Source organism: Nicotiana tabacum, unplaced genomic scaffold (genome assembly GCF_000715075.1).
Source record: "Nicotiana tabacum cultivar K326 unplaced genomic scaffold, ASM71507v2 Un00401, whole genome shotgun sequence".
In the NCBI taxonomy this organism is placed as follows: Eukaryota; Viridiplantae; Streptophyta; class Magnoliopsida; order Solanales; family Solanaceae; genus Nicotiana; species Nicotiana tabacum.
In genome coordinates, this window is record NW_027438638.1 from 20,574 (window position 1) to 33,920 (window position 13,347).

Sequence of the window (13,347 nt, forward strand, 5' to 3'; positions counted from 1 at the left end):
GATAATATCACAATTAGAGGGCCCGTAAGGCCTAGCTACATGCCTATCACACTAGGCCGCATGGAACGGCGACGTCGCAACTAGGCATTTTACGGATGTCGCCTTCGAGGCCAAGGCGTAGTGACGTGTCAAGTGCAGCGTTGTTAAGCCCGTAAATATTTTCCTTATTTACTATATATTGATTTTTTGATTTTTTTAATAACTATTACCTTCAAAAATATTGTTATTTCGTGTAAAAAAAAATATCTATTTCGTTTACACTGCTTAAAACTCATTTGTGAATTTATTAGACATACCGCCTATACATTAAAAGAAGTAAGATATAAATTTTGCCTAAAAAGAGGGATGCAACACGAGGACTTCCCAGGGGTCACCCATCCTAGTACTACTCTCGCCCAAGCACGCTTAACTTCGGAGTTCTGATGGGATCCGGTGCGTTAGTGCTGGTATGATCGCATCCGACATTCCTTGCACTCTAAATTCTCTTAATACCTTTCCTCCTTCCGCTTTAGGTGCGAAGATGTAAAACCTTCAAACGACATAACTTTACGCTCATTTATCCGTTTTACGCAATTCCTCTTTTGATTTCCACTATTTTTCGCTGGCAAAGGCATTGACCAACAACAACAAGCCGCGCTCGACGATAATATCACAATTAGAGGGCCCGTAAGGCCTAGCTACATGCCTATCACACTAGGCCGCATGGAACGGCGACGTCGCAACTAGGCATTTTACGGATGTCGCCTTCGAGGCCAAGGCGTAGTGACGTGTCAAGTGCAGCGTTGTTAAGCCCGTAAATATTTTCCTTATTTACTATATATTGATTTTTTGATTTTTTTAATAACTATTACCTTCAAAAATATTGTTATTTCGTGTAAAAAAAAAAATATCTATTTCGTTTACACTGCTTAAAACTCATTTGTGAATTTATTAGACATACCGCCTATACATTAAAAGAAGTAAGATATAAATTTTGCCTAAAAAGAGGGATGCAACACGAGGACTTCCCAGGGGGTCACCCATCCTAGTACTACTCTCGCCCAAGCACGCTTAACTTCGGAGTTCTGATGGGATCCGGTGCGTTAGTGCTGGTATGATCGCATCCGACATTCCTTGCACTCTAAATTCTCTTAATACCTTTCCTCCTTCCGCTTTAGGTGCGAAGATGTAAAACCTTCAAACGACATAACTTTACGCTCATTTATCCGTTTTACGCAATTCCTCTTTTGATTTCCACTATTTTTCGCTGGCAAAGGCATTGACCAACAACAACAAGCCGCGCTCGACGATAATATCACAATTAGAGGGCCCGTAAGGCCTAGCTACATGCCTATCACACTAGGCCGCATGGAACGGCGACGTCGCAACTAGGCATTTTACGGATGTCGCCTTCGAGGCCAAGGCGTAGTGACGTGTCAAGTGCAGCGTTGTTAAGCCCGTAAATATTTTCCTTATTTACTATATATTGATTTTTTGATTTTTTTAATAACTATTACCTTCAAAAATATTGTTATTTCGTGTAAAAAAAAAATATCTATTTCGTTTACACTGCTTAAAACTCATTTGTGAATTTATTAGACATACCGCCTATACATTAAAAGAAGTAAGATATAAATTTTGCCTAAAAAGAGGGATGCAACACGAGGACTTCCCAGGGGGTCACCCATCCTAGTACTACTCTCGCCCAAGCACGCTTAACTTCGGAGTTCTGATGGGATCCGGTGCGTTAGTGCTGGTATGATCGCATCCGACATTCCTTGCACTCTAAATTCTCTTAATACCTTTCCTCCTTCCGCTTTAGGTGCGAAGATGTAAAACCTTCAAACGACATAACTTTACGCTCATTTATCCGTTTTACGCAATTCCTCTTTTGATTTCCACTATTTTTCGCTGGCAAAGGCATTGACCAACAACAACAAGCCGCGCTCGACGATAATATCACAATTAGAGGGCCCGTAAGGCCTAGCTACATGCCTATCACACTAGGCCGCATGGAACGGCGACGTCGCAACTAGGCATTTTACGGATGTCGCCTTCGAGGCCAAGGCGTAGTGACGTGTCAAGTGCAGCGTTGTTAAGCCCGTAAATATTTTCCTTATTTACTATATATTGATTTTTTGATTTTTTTAATAACTATTACCTTCAAAAATATTGTTATTTCGTGTAAAAAAAAAAATATCTATTTCGTTTACACTGCTTAAAACTCATTTGTGAATTTATTAGACATACCGCCTATACATTAAAAGAAGTAAGATATAAATTTTGCCTAAAAAGAGGGATGCAACACGAGGACTTCCCAGGGGTCACCCATCCTAGTACTACTCTCGCCCAAGCACGCTTAACTTCGGAGTTCTGATGGGATCCGGTGCGTTAGTGCTGGTATGATCGCATCCGACATTCCTTGCACTCTAAATTCTCTTAATACCTTTCCTCCTTCCGCTTTAGGTGCGAAGATGTAAAACCTTCAAACGACATAACTTTACGCTCATTTATCCGTTTTACGCAATTCCTCTTTTGATTTCCACTATTTTTCGCTGGCAAAGGCATTGACCAACAACAACAAGCCGCGCTCGACGATAATATCACAATTAGAGGGCCCGTAAGGCCTAGCTACATGCCTATCACACTAGGCCGCATGGAACGGCGACGTCGCAACTAGGCATTTTACGGATGTCGCCTTCGAGGCCAAGGCGTAGTGACGTGTCAAGTGCAGCGTTGTTAAGCCCGTAAATATTTTCCTTATTTACTATATATTGATTTTTTGATTTTTTTAATAACTATTACCTTCAAAAATATTGTTATTTCGTGTAAAAAAAAATATCTATTTCGTTTACACTGCTTAAAACTCATTTGTGAATTTATTAGACATACCGCCTATACATTAAAAGAAGTAAGATATAAATTTTGCCTAAAAAGAGGGATGCAACACGAGGACTTCCCAGGGGGTCACCCATCCTAGTACTACTCTCGCCCAAGCACGCTTAACTTCGGAGTTCTGATGGGATCCGGTGCGTTAGTGCTGGTATGATCGCATCCGACATTCCTTGCACTCTAAATTCTCTTAATACCTTTCCTCCTTCCGCTTTAGGTGCGAAGATGTAAAACCTTCAAACGACATAACTTTACGCTCATTTATCCGTTTTACGCAATTCCTCTTTTGATTTCCACTATTTTTCGCTGGCAAAGGCATTGACCAACAACAACAAGCCGCGCTCGACGATAATATCACAATTAGAGGGCCCGTAAGGCCTAGCTACATGCCTATCACACTAGGCCGCATGGAACGGCGACGTCGCAACTAGGCATTTTACGGATGTCGCCTTCGAGGCCAAGGCGTAGTGACGTGTCAAGTGCAGCGTTGTTAAGCCCGTAAATATTTTCCTTATTTACTATATATTGATTTTTTGATTTTTTAATAACTATTACCTTCAAAAATATTGTTATTTCGTGTAAAAAAAAAATATCTATTTCGTTTACACTGCTTAAAACTCATTTGTGAATTTATTAGACATACCGCCTATACATTAAAAGAAGTAAGATATAAATTTTGCCTAAAAAGAGGGATGCAACACGAGGACTTCCCAGGGGGTCACCCATCCTAGTACTACTCTCGCCCAAGCACGCTTAACTTCGGAGTTCTGATGGGATCCGGTGCGTTAGTGCTGGTATGATCGCATCCGACATTCCTTGCACTCTAAATTCTCTTAATACCTTTCCTCCTTCCGCTTTAGGTGCGAAGATGTAAAACCTTCAAACGACATAACTTTACGCTCATTTATCCGTTTTACGCAATTCCTCTTTTGATTTCCACTATTTTTCGCTGGCAAAGGCATTGACCAACAACAACAAGCCGCGCTCGACGATAATATCACAATTAGAGGGCCCGTAAGGCCTAGCTACATGCCTATCACACTAGGCCGCATGGAACGGCGACGTCGCAACTAGGCATTTTACGGATGTCGCCTTCGAGGCCAAGGCGTAGTGACGTGTCAAGTGCAGCGTTGTTAAGCCCGTAAATATTTTCCTTATTTACTATATATTGATTTTTTGATTTTTTTAATAACTATTACCTTCAAAAATATTGTTATTTCGTGTAAAAAAAAATATCTATTTCGTTTACACTGCTTAAAACTCATTTGTGAATTTATTAGACATACCGCCTATACATTAAAAGAAGTAAGATATAAATTTTGCCTAAAAAGAGGGATGCAACACGAGGACTTCCCAGGGGTCACCCATCCTAGTACTACTCTCGCCCAAGCACGCTTAACTTCGGAGTTCTGATGGGATCCGGTGCGTTAGTGCTGGTATGATCGCATCCGACATTCCTTGCACTCTAAATTCTCTTAATACCTTTCCTCCTTCCGCTTTAGGTGCGAAGATGTAAAACCTTCAAACGACATAACTTTACGCTCATTTATCCGTTTTACGCAATTCCTCTTTTGATTTCCACTATTTTTCGCTGGCAAAGGCATTGACCAACAACAACAAGCCGCGCTCGACGATAATATCACAATTAGAGGGCCCGTAAGGCCTAGCTACATGCCTATCACACTAGGCCGCATGGAACGGCGACGTCGCAACTAGGCATTTTACGGATGTCGCCTTCGAGGCCAAGGCGTAGTGACGTGTCAAGTGCAGCGTTGTTAAGCCCGTAAATATTTTCCTTATTTACTATATATTGATTTTTTGATTTTTTTAATAACTATTACCTTCAAAAATATTGTTATTTCGTGTAAAAAAAAATATCTATTTCGTTTACACTGCTTAAAACTCATTTGTGAATTTATTAGACATACCGCCTATACATTAAAAGAAGTAAGATATAAATTTTGCCTAAAAAGAGGGATGCAACACGAGGACTTCCCAGGGGTCACCCATCCTAGTACTACTCTCGCCCAAGCACGCTTAACTTCGGAGTTCTGATGGGATCCGGTGCGTTAGTGCTGGTATGATCGCATCCGACATTCCTTGCACTCTAAATTCTCTTAATACCTTTCCTCCTTCCGCTTTAGGTGCGAAGATGTAAAACCTTCAAACGACATAACTTTACGCTCATTTATCCGTTTTACGCAATTCCTCTTTTGATTTCCACTATTTTTCGCTGGCAAAGGCATTGACCAACAACAACAAGCCGCGCTCGACGATAATATCACAATTAGAGGGCCCGTAAGGCCTAGCTACATGCCTATCACACTAGGCCGCATGGAACGGCGACGTCGCAACTAGGCATTTTACGGATGTCGCCTTCGAGGCCAAGGCGTAGTGACGTGTCAAGTGCAGCGTTGTTAAGCCCGTAAATATTTTCCTTATTTACTATATATTGATTTTTTGATTTTTTTAATAACTATTACCTTCAAAAATATTGTTATTTCGTGTAAAAAAAAATATCTATTTCGTTTACACTGCTTAAAACTCATTTGTGAATTTATTAGACATACCGCCTATACATTAAAAGAAGTAAGATATAAATTTTGCCTAAAAAGAGGGATGCAACACGAGGACTTCCCAGGGGGTCACCCATCCTAGTACTACTCTCGCCCAAGCACGCTTAACTTCGGAGTTCTGATGGGATCCGGTGCGTTAGTGCTGGTATGATCGCATCCGACATTCCTTGCACTCTAAATTCTCTTAATACCTTTCCTCCTTCCGCTTTAGGTGCGAAGATGTAAAACCTTCAAACGACATAACTTTACGCTCATTTATCCGTTTTACGCAATTCCTCTTTTGATTTCCACTATTTTTCGCTGGCAAAGGCATTGACCAACAACAACAAGCCGCGCTCGACGATAATATCACAATTAGAGGGCCCGTAAGGCCTAGCTACATGCCTATCACACTAGGCCGCATGGAACGGCGACGTCGCAACTAGGCATTTTACGGATGTCGCCTTCGAGGCCAAGGCGTAGTGACGTGTCAAGTGCAGCGTTGTTAAGCCCGTAAATATTTTCCTTATTTACTATATATTGATTTTTTGATTTTTTTAATAACTATTACCTTCAAAAATATTGTTATTTCGTGTAAAAAAAAATATCTATTTCGTTTACACTGCTTAAAACTCATTTGTGAATTTATTAGACATACCGCCTATACATTAAAAGAAGTAAGATATAAATTTTGCCTAAAAAGAGGGATGCAACACGAGGACTTCCCAGGGGGTCACCCATCCTAGTACTACTCTCGCCCAAGCACGCTTAACTTCGGAGTTCTGATGGGATCCGGTGCGTTAGTGCTGGTATGATCGCATCCGACATTCCTTGCACTCTAAATTCTCTTAATACCTTTCCTCCTTCCGCTTTAGGTGCGAAGATGTAAAACCTTCAAACGACATAACTTTACGCTCATTTATCCGTTTTACGCAATTCCTCTTTTGATTTCCACTATTTTTCGCTGGCAAAGGCATTGACCAACAACAACAAGCCGCGCTCGACGATAATATCACAATTAGAGGGCCCGTAAGGCCTAGCTACATGCCTATCACACTAGGCCGCATGGAACGGCGACGTCGCAACTAGGCATTTTACGGATGTCGCCTTCGAGGCCAAGGCGTAGTGACGTGTCAAGTGCAGCGTTGTTAAGCCCGTAAATATTTTCCTTATTTACTATATATTGATTTTTTGATTTTTTTAATAACTATTACCTTCAAAAATATTGTTATTTCGTGTAAAAAAAAATATCTATTTCGTTTACACTGCTTAAAACTCATTTGTGAATTTATTAGACATACCGCCTATACATTAAAAGAAGTAAGATATAAATTTTGCCTAAAAAGAGGGATGCAACACGAGGACTTCCCAGGGGGTCACCCATCCTAGTACTACTCTCGCCCAAGCACGCTTAACTTCGGAGTTCTGATGGGATCCGGTGCGTTAGTGCTGGTATGATCGCATCCGACATTCCTTGCACTCTAAATTCTCTTAATACCTTTCCTCCTTCCGCTTTAGGTGCGAAGATGTAAAACCTTCAAACGACATAACTTTACGCTCATTTATCCGTTTTACGCAATTCCTCTTTTGATTTCCACTATTTTTCGCTGGCAAAGGCATTGACCAACAACAACAAGCCGCGCTCGACGATAATATCACAATTAGAGGGCCCGTAAGGCCTAGCTACATGCCTATCACACTAGGCCGCATGGAACGGCGACGTCGCAACTAGGCATTTTACGGATGTCGCCTTCGAGGCCAAGGCGTAGTGACGTGTCAAGTGCAGCGTTGTTAAGCCCGTAAATATTTTCCTTATTTACTATATATTGATTTTTTGATTTTTTTAATAACTATTACCTTCAAAAATATTGTTATTTCGTGTAAAAAAAAATATCTATTTCGTTTACACTGCTTAAAACTCATTTGTGAATTTATTAGACATACCGCCTATACATTAAAAGAAGTAAGATATAAATTTTGCCTAAAAAGAGGGATGCAACACGAGGACTTCCCAGGGGGTCACCCATCCTAGTACTACTCTCGCCCAAGCACGCTTAACTTCGGAGTTCTGATGGGATCCGGTGCGTTAGTGCTGGTATGATCGCATCCGACATTCCTTGCACTCTAAATTCTCTTAATACCTTTCCTCCTTCCGCTTTAGGTGCGAAGATGTAAAACCTTCAAACGACATAACTTTACGCTCATTTATCCGTTTTACGCAATTCCTCTTTTGATTTCCACTATTTTTCGCTGGCAAAGGCATTGACCAACAACAACAAGCCGCGCTCGACGATAATATCACAATTAGAGGGCCCGTAAGGCCTAGCTACATGCCTATCACACTAGGCCGCATGGAACGGCGACGTCGCAACTAGGCATTTTACGGATGTCGCCTTCGAGGCCAAGGCGTAGTGACGTGTCAAGTGCAGCGTTGTTAAGCCCGTAAATATTTTCCTTATTTACTATATATTGATTTTTTGATTTTTTTAATAACTATTACCTTCAAAAATATTGTTATTTCGTGTAAAAAAAAATATCTATTTCGTTTACACTGCTTAAAACTCATTTGTGAATTTATTAGACATACCGCCTATACATTAAAAGAAGTAAGATATAAATTTTGCCTAAAAAGAGGGATGCAACACGAGGACTTCCCAGGGGGTCACCCATCCTAGTACTACTCTCGCCCAAGCACGCTTAACTTCGGAGTTCTGATGGGATCCGGTGCGTTAGTGCTGGTATGATCGCATCCGACATTCCTTGCACTCTAAATTCTCTTAATACCTTTCCTCCTTCCGCTTTAGGTGCGAAGATGTAAAACCTTCAAACGACATAACTTTACGCTCATTTATCCGTTTTACGCAATTCCTCTTTTGATTTCCACTATTTTTCGCTGGCAAAGGCATTGACCAACAACAACAAGCCGCGCTCGACGATAATATCACAATTAGAGGGCCCGTAAGGCCTAGCTACATGCCTATCACACTAGGCCGCATGGAACGGCGACGTCGCAACTAGGCATTTTACGGATGTCGCCTTCGAGGCCAAGGCGTAGTGACGTGTCAAGTGCAGCGTTGTTAAGCCCGTAAATATTTTCCTTATTTACTATATATTGATTTTTTGATTTTTTTAATAACTATTACCTTCAAAAATATTGTTATTTCGTGTAAAAAAAAATATCTATTTCGTTTACACTGCTTAAAACTCATTTGTGAATTTATTAGACATACCGCCTATACATTAAAAGAAGTAAGATATAAATTTTGCCTAAAAAGAGGGATGCAACACGAGGACTTCCCAGGGGGTCACCCATCCTAGTACTACTCTCGCCCAAGCACGCTTAACTTCGGAGTTCTGATGGGATCCGGTGCGTTAGTGCTGGTATGATCGCATCCGACATTCCTTGCACTCTAAATTCTCTTAATACCTTTCCTCCTTCCGCTTTAGGTGCGAAGATGTAAAACCTTCAAACGACATAACTTTACGCTCATTTATCCGTTTTACGCAATTCCTCTTTTGATTTCCACTATTTTTCGCTGGCAAAGGCATTGACCAACAACAACAAGCCGCGCTCGACGATAATATCACAATTAGAGGGCCCGTAAGGCCTAGCTACATGCCTATCACACTAGGCCGCATGGAACGGCGACGTCGCAACTAGGCATTTTACGGATGTCGCCTTCGAGGCCAAGGCGTAGTGACGTGTCAAGTGCAGCGTTGTTAAGCCCGTAAATATTTTCCTTATTTACTATATATTGATTTTTTGATTTTTTTAATAACTATTACCTTCAAAAATATTGTTATTTCGTGTAAAAAAAAATATCTATTTCGTTTACACTGCTTAAAACTCATTTGTGAATTTATTAGACATACCGCCTATACATTAAAAGAAGTAAGATATAAATTTTGCCTAAAAAGAGGGATGCAACACGAGGACTTCCCAGGGGTCACCCATCCTAGTACTACTCTCGCCCAAGCACGCTTAACTTCGGAGTTCTGATGGGATCCGGTGCGTTAGTGCTGGTATGATCGCATCCGACATTCCTTGCACTCTAAATTCTCTTAATACCTTTCCTCCTTCCGCTTTAGGTGCGAAGATGTAAAACCTTCAAACGACATAACTTTACGCTCATTTATCCGTTTTACGCAATTCCTCTTTTGATTTCCACTATTTTTCGCTGGCAAAGGCATTGACCAACAACAACAAGCCGCGCTCGACGATAATATCACAATTAGAGGGCCCGTAAGGCCTAGCTACATGCCTATCACACTAGGCCGCATGGAACGGCGACGTCGCAACTAGGCATTTTACGGATGTCGCCTTCGAGGCCAAGGCGTAGTGACGTGTCAAGTGCAGCGTTGTTAAGCCCGTAAATATTTTCCTTATTTACTATATATTGATTTTTTGATTTTTTTAATAACTATTACCTTCAAAAATATTGTTATTTCGTGTAAAAAAAAATATCTATTTCGTTTACACTGCTTAAAACTCATTTGTGAATTTATTAGACATACCGCCTATACATTAAAAGAAGTAAGATATAAATTTTGCCTAAAAAGAGGGATGCAACACGAGGACTTCCCAGGGGGTCACCCATCCTAGTACTACTCTCGCCCAAGCACGCTTAACTTCGGAGTTCTGATGGGATCCGGTGCGTTAGTGCTGGTATGATCGCATCCGACATTCCTTGCACTCTAAATTCTCTTAATACCTTTCCTCCTTCCGCTTTAGGTGCGAAGATGTAAAACCTTCAAACGACATAACTTTACGCTCATTTATCCGTTTTACGCAATTCCTCTTTTGATTTCCACTATTTTTCGCTGGCAAAGGCATTGACCAACAACAACAAGCCGCGCTCGACGATAATATCACAATTAGAGGGCCCGTAAGGCCTAGCTACATGCCTATCACACTAGGCCGCATGGAACGGCGACGTCGCAACTAGGCATTTTACGGATGTCGCCTTCGAGGCCAAGGCGTAGTGACGTGTCAAGTGCAGCGTTGTTAAGCCCGTAAATATTTTCCTTATTTACTATATATTGATTTTTTGATTTTTTTAATAACTATTACCTTCAAAAATATTGTTATTTCGTGTAAAAAAAAATATCTATTTCGTTTACACTGCTTAAAACTCATTTGTGAATTTATTAGACATACCGCCTATACATTAAAAGAAGTAAGATATAAATTTTGCCTAAAAAGAGGGATGCAACACGAGGACTTCCCAGGGGTCACCCATCCTAGTACTACTCTCGCCCAAGCACGCTTAACTTCGGAGTTCTGATGGGATCCGGTGCGTTAGTGCTGGTATGATCGCATCCGACATTCCTTGCACTCTAAATTCTCTTAATACCTTTCCTCCTTCCGCTTTAGGTGCGAAGATGTAAAACCTTCAAACGACATAACTTTACGCTCATTTATCCGTTTTACGCAATTCCTCTTTTGATTTCCACTATTTTTCGCTGGCAAAGGCATTGACCAACAACAACAAGCCGCGCTCGACGATAATATCACAATTAGAGGGCCCGTAAGGCCTAGCTACATGCCTATCACACTAGGCCGCATGGAACGGCGACGTCGCAACTAGGCATTTTACGGATGTCGCCTTCGAGGCCAAGGCGTAGTGACGTGTCAAGTGCAGCGTTGTTAAGCCCGTAAATATTTTCCTTATTTACTATATATTGATTTTTTGATTTTTTTAATAACTATTACCTTCAAAAATATTGTTATTTCGTGTAAAAAAAAATATCTATTTCGTTTACACTGCTTAAAACTCATTTGTGAATTTATTAGACATACCGCCTATACATTAAAAGAAGTAAGATATAAATTTTGCCTAAAAAGAGGGATGCAACACGAGGACTTCCCAGGGGTCACCCATCCTAGTACTACTCTCGCCCAAGCACGCTTAACTTCGGAGTTCTGATGGGATCCGGTGCGTTAGTGCTGGTATGATCGCATCCGACATTCCTTGCACTCTAAATTCTCTTAATACCTTTCCTCCTTCCGCTTTAGGTGCGAAGATGTAAAACCTTCAAACGACATAACTTTACGCTCATTTATCCGTTTTACGCAATTCCTCTTTTGATTTCCACTATTTTTCGCTGGCAAAGGCATTGACCAACAACAACAAGCCGCGCTCGACGATAATATCACAATTAGAGGGCCCGTAAGGCCTAGCTACATGCCTATCACACTAGGCCGCATGGAACGGCGACGTCGCAACTAGGCATTTTACGGATGTCGCCTTCGAGGCCAAGGCGTAGTGACGTGTCAAGTGCAGCGTTGTTAAGCCCGTAAATATTTTCCTTATTTACTATATATTGATTTTTTGATTTTTTTAATAACTATTACCTTCAAAAATATTGTTATTTCGTGTAAAAAAAAATATCTATTTCGTTTACACTGCTTAAAACTCATTTGTGAATTTATTAGACATACCGCCTATACATTAAAAGAAGTAAGATATAAATTTTGCCTAAAAAGAGGGATGCAACACGAGGACTTCCCAGGGGTCACCCATCCTAGTACTACTCTCGCCCAAGCACGCTTAACTTCGGAGTTCTGATGGGATCCGGTGCGTTAGTGCTGGTATGATCGCATCCGACATTCCTTGCACTCTAAATTCTCTTAATACCTTTCCTCCTTCCGCTTTAGGTGCGAAGATGTAAAACCTTCAAACGACATAACTTTACGCTCATTTATCCGTTTTACGCAATTCCTCTTTTGATTTCCACTATTTTTCGCTGGCAAAGGCATTGACCAACAACAACAAGCCGCGCTCGACGATAATATCACAATTAGAGGGCCCGTAAGGCCTAGCTACATGCCTATCACACTAGGCCGCATGGAACGGCGACGTCGCAACTAGGCATTTTACGGATGTCGCCTTCGAGGCCAAGGCGTAGTGACGTGTCAAGTGCAGCGTTGTTAAGCCCGTAAATATTTTCCTTATTTACTATATATTGATTTTTTGATTTTTTTAATAACTATTACCTTCAAAAATATTGTTATTTCGTGTAAAAAAAAATATCTATTTCGTTTACACTGCTTAAAACTCATTTGTGAATTTATTAGACATACCGCCTATACATTAAAAGAAGTAAGATATAAATTTTGCCTAAAAAGAGGGATGCAACACGAGGACTTCCCAGGGGGTCACCCATCCTAGTACTACTCTCGCCCAAGCACGCTTAACTTCGGAGTTCTGATGGGATCCGGTGCGTTAGTGCTGGTATGATCGCATCCGACATTCCTTGCACTCTAAATTCTCTTAATACCTTTCCTCCTTCCGCTTTAGGTGCGAAGATGTAAAACCTTCAAACGACATAACTTTACGCTCATTTATCCGTTTTACGCAATTCCTCTTTTGATTTCCACTATTTTTCGCTGGCAAAGGCATTGACCAACAACAACAAGCCGCGCTCGACGATAATATCACAATTAGAGGGCCCGTAAGGCCTAGCTACATGCCTATCACACTAGGCCGCATGGAACGGCGACGTCGCAACTAGGCATTTTACGGATGTCGCCTTCGAGGCCAAGGCGTAGTGACGTGTCAAGTGCAGCGTTGTTAAGCCCGTAAATATTTTCCTTATTTACTATATATTGATTTTTTGATTTTTTTAATAACTATTACCTTCAAAAATATTGTTATTTCGTGTAAAAAAAAATATCTATTTCGTTTACACTGCTTAAAACTCATTTGTGAATTTATTAGACATACCGCCTATACATTAAAAGAAGTAAGATATAAATTTTGCCTAAAAAGAGGGATGCAACACGAGGACTTCCCAGGGGTCACCCATCCTAGTACTACTCTCGCCCAAGCACGCTTAACTTCGGAGTTCTGATGGGATCCGGTGCGTTAGTGCTGGTATGATCGCATCCGACATTCCTTGCACTCTAAATTCTCTTAAT

General features: G+C 41.0%; 21 non-coding genes across 21 annotated transcripts; all 21 read right to left on the reverse strand.

Moving 5' to 3' along the window:
* Positions 1-342: 342 nt before the first annotated feature.
* LOC142179159 (5S ribosomal RNA) lies at positions 343-460 on the reverse strand. The gene has a single exon (XR_012707244.1). It is a non-coding gene; the product is annotated as a 5S ribosomal RNA (ribosomal RNA).
* A 526-nt stretch (positions 461-986) lies between these two features.
* On the reverse strand, positions 987-1,105 carry LOC142179195 (5S ribosomal RNA). Its single transcript, XR_012707280.1, has one exon. It is a non-coding gene; the product is annotated as a 5S ribosomal RNA (ribosomal RNA).
* Positions 1,106-1,630: 525 nt separating this feature from the next.
* On the reverse strand, positions 1,631-1,749 carry LOC142179196 (5S ribosomal RNA). Its single transcript, XR_012707281.1, has one exon. It is a non-coding gene; the product is annotated as a 5S ribosomal RNA (ribosomal RNA).
* A 526-nt stretch (positions 1,750-2,275) lies between these two features.
* Positions 2,276-2,393, reverse strand: LOC142179160 (5S ribosomal RNA). The gene has a single exon (XR_012707245.1). It is a non-coding gene; the product is annotated as a 5S ribosomal RNA (ribosomal RNA).
* Positions 2,394-2,917: 524 nt separating this feature from the next.
* Positions 2,918-3,036, reverse strand: LOC142179197 (5S ribosomal RNA). The gene has a single exon (XR_012707282.1). It is a non-coding gene; the product is annotated as a 5S ribosomal RNA (ribosomal RNA).
* A 524-nt stretch (positions 3,037-3,560) lies between these two features.
* LOC142179198 (5S ribosomal RNA) lies at positions 3,561-3,679 on the reverse strand. The gene has a single exon (XR_012707283.1). It is a non-coding gene; the product is annotated as a 5S ribosomal RNA (ribosomal RNA).
* Positions 3,680-4,203: 524 nt separating this feature from the next.
* Positions 4,204-4,321, reverse strand: LOC142179161 (5S ribosomal RNA). The gene has a single exon (XR_012707246.1). It is a non-coding gene; the product is annotated as a 5S ribosomal RNA (ribosomal RNA).
* Positions 4,322-4,845: 524 nt separating this feature from the next.
* On the reverse strand, positions 4,846-4,963 carry LOC142179162 (5S ribosomal RNA). Its single transcript, XR_012707247.1, has one exon. It is a non-coding gene; the product is annotated as a 5S ribosomal RNA (ribosomal RNA).
* A 524-nt stretch (positions 4,964-5,487) lies between these two features.
* Positions 5,488-5,606, reverse strand: LOC142179199 (5S ribosomal RNA). Its single transcript, XR_012707284.1, has one exon. It is a non-coding gene; the product is annotated as a 5S ribosomal RNA (ribosomal RNA).
* A 524-nt stretch (positions 5,607-6,130) lies between these two features.
* LOC142179200 (5S ribosomal RNA) lies at positions 6,131-6,249 on the reverse strand. The gene has a single exon (XR_012707285.1). It is a non-coding gene; the product is annotated as a 5S ribosomal RNA (ribosomal RNA).
* A 524-nt stretch (positions 6,250-6,773) lies between these two features.
* LOC142179201 (5S ribosomal RNA) lies at positions 6,774-6,892 on the reverse strand. Its single transcript, XR_012707286.1, has one exon. It is a non-coding gene; the product is annotated as a 5S ribosomal RNA (ribosomal RNA).
* A 524-nt stretch (positions 6,893-7,416) lies between these two features.
* On the reverse strand, positions 7,417-7,535 carry LOC142179202 (5S ribosomal RNA). The gene has a single exon (XR_012707287.1). It is a non-coding gene; the product is annotated as a 5S ribosomal RNA (ribosomal RNA).
* A 524-nt stretch (positions 7,536-8,059) lies between these two features.
* On the reverse strand, positions 8,060-8,178 carry LOC142179203 (5S ribosomal RNA). Its single transcript, XR_012707288.1, has one exon. It is a non-coding gene; the product is annotated as a 5S ribosomal RNA (ribosomal RNA).
* A 524-nt stretch (positions 8,179-8,702) lies between these two features.
* Positions 8,703-8,821, reverse strand: LOC142179204 (5S ribosomal RNA). The gene has a single exon (XR_012707289.1). It is a non-coding gene; the product is annotated as a 5S ribosomal RNA (ribosomal RNA).
* Positions 8,822-9,345: 524 nt separating this feature from the next.
* Positions 9,346-9,463, reverse strand: LOC142179163 (5S ribosomal RNA). The gene has a single exon (XR_012707248.1). It is a non-coding gene; the product is annotated as a 5S ribosomal RNA (ribosomal RNA).
* Positions 9,464-9,987: 524 nt separating this feature from the next.
* On the reverse strand, positions 9,988-10,106 carry LOC142179206 (5S ribosomal RNA). Its single transcript, XR_012707291.1, has one exon. It is a non-coding gene; the product is annotated as a 5S ribosomal RNA (ribosomal RNA).
* Positions 10,107-10,630: 524 nt separating this feature from the next.
* On the reverse strand, positions 10,631-10,748 carry LOC142179164 (5S ribosomal RNA). The gene has a single exon (XR_012707249.1). It is a non-coding gene; the product is annotated as a 5S ribosomal RNA (ribosomal RNA).
* A 524-nt stretch (positions 10,749-11,272) lies between these two features.
* On the reverse strand, positions 11,273-11,390 carry LOC142179166 (5S ribosomal RNA). Its single transcript, XR_012707251.1, has one exon. It is a non-coding gene; the product is annotated as a 5S ribosomal RNA (ribosomal RNA).
* A 524-nt stretch (positions 11,391-11,914) lies between these two features.
* Positions 11,915-12,032, reverse strand: LOC142179167 (5S ribosomal RNA). The gene has a single exon (XR_012707252.1). It is a non-coding gene; the product is annotated as a 5S ribosomal RNA (ribosomal RNA).
* A 524-nt stretch (positions 12,033-12,556) lies between these two features.
* Positions 12,557-12,675, reverse strand: LOC142179207 (5S ribosomal RNA). The gene has a single exon (XR_012707292.1). It is a non-coding gene; the product is annotated as a 5S ribosomal RNA (ribosomal RNA).
* Positions 12,676-13,199: 524 nt separating this feature from the next.
* Positions 13,200-13,317, reverse strand: LOC142179168 (5S ribosomal RNA). The gene has a single exon (XR_012707253.1). It is a non-coding gene; the product is annotated as a 5S ribosomal RNA (ribosomal RNA).
* Positions 13,318-13,347: the final 30 nt, after the last annotated feature.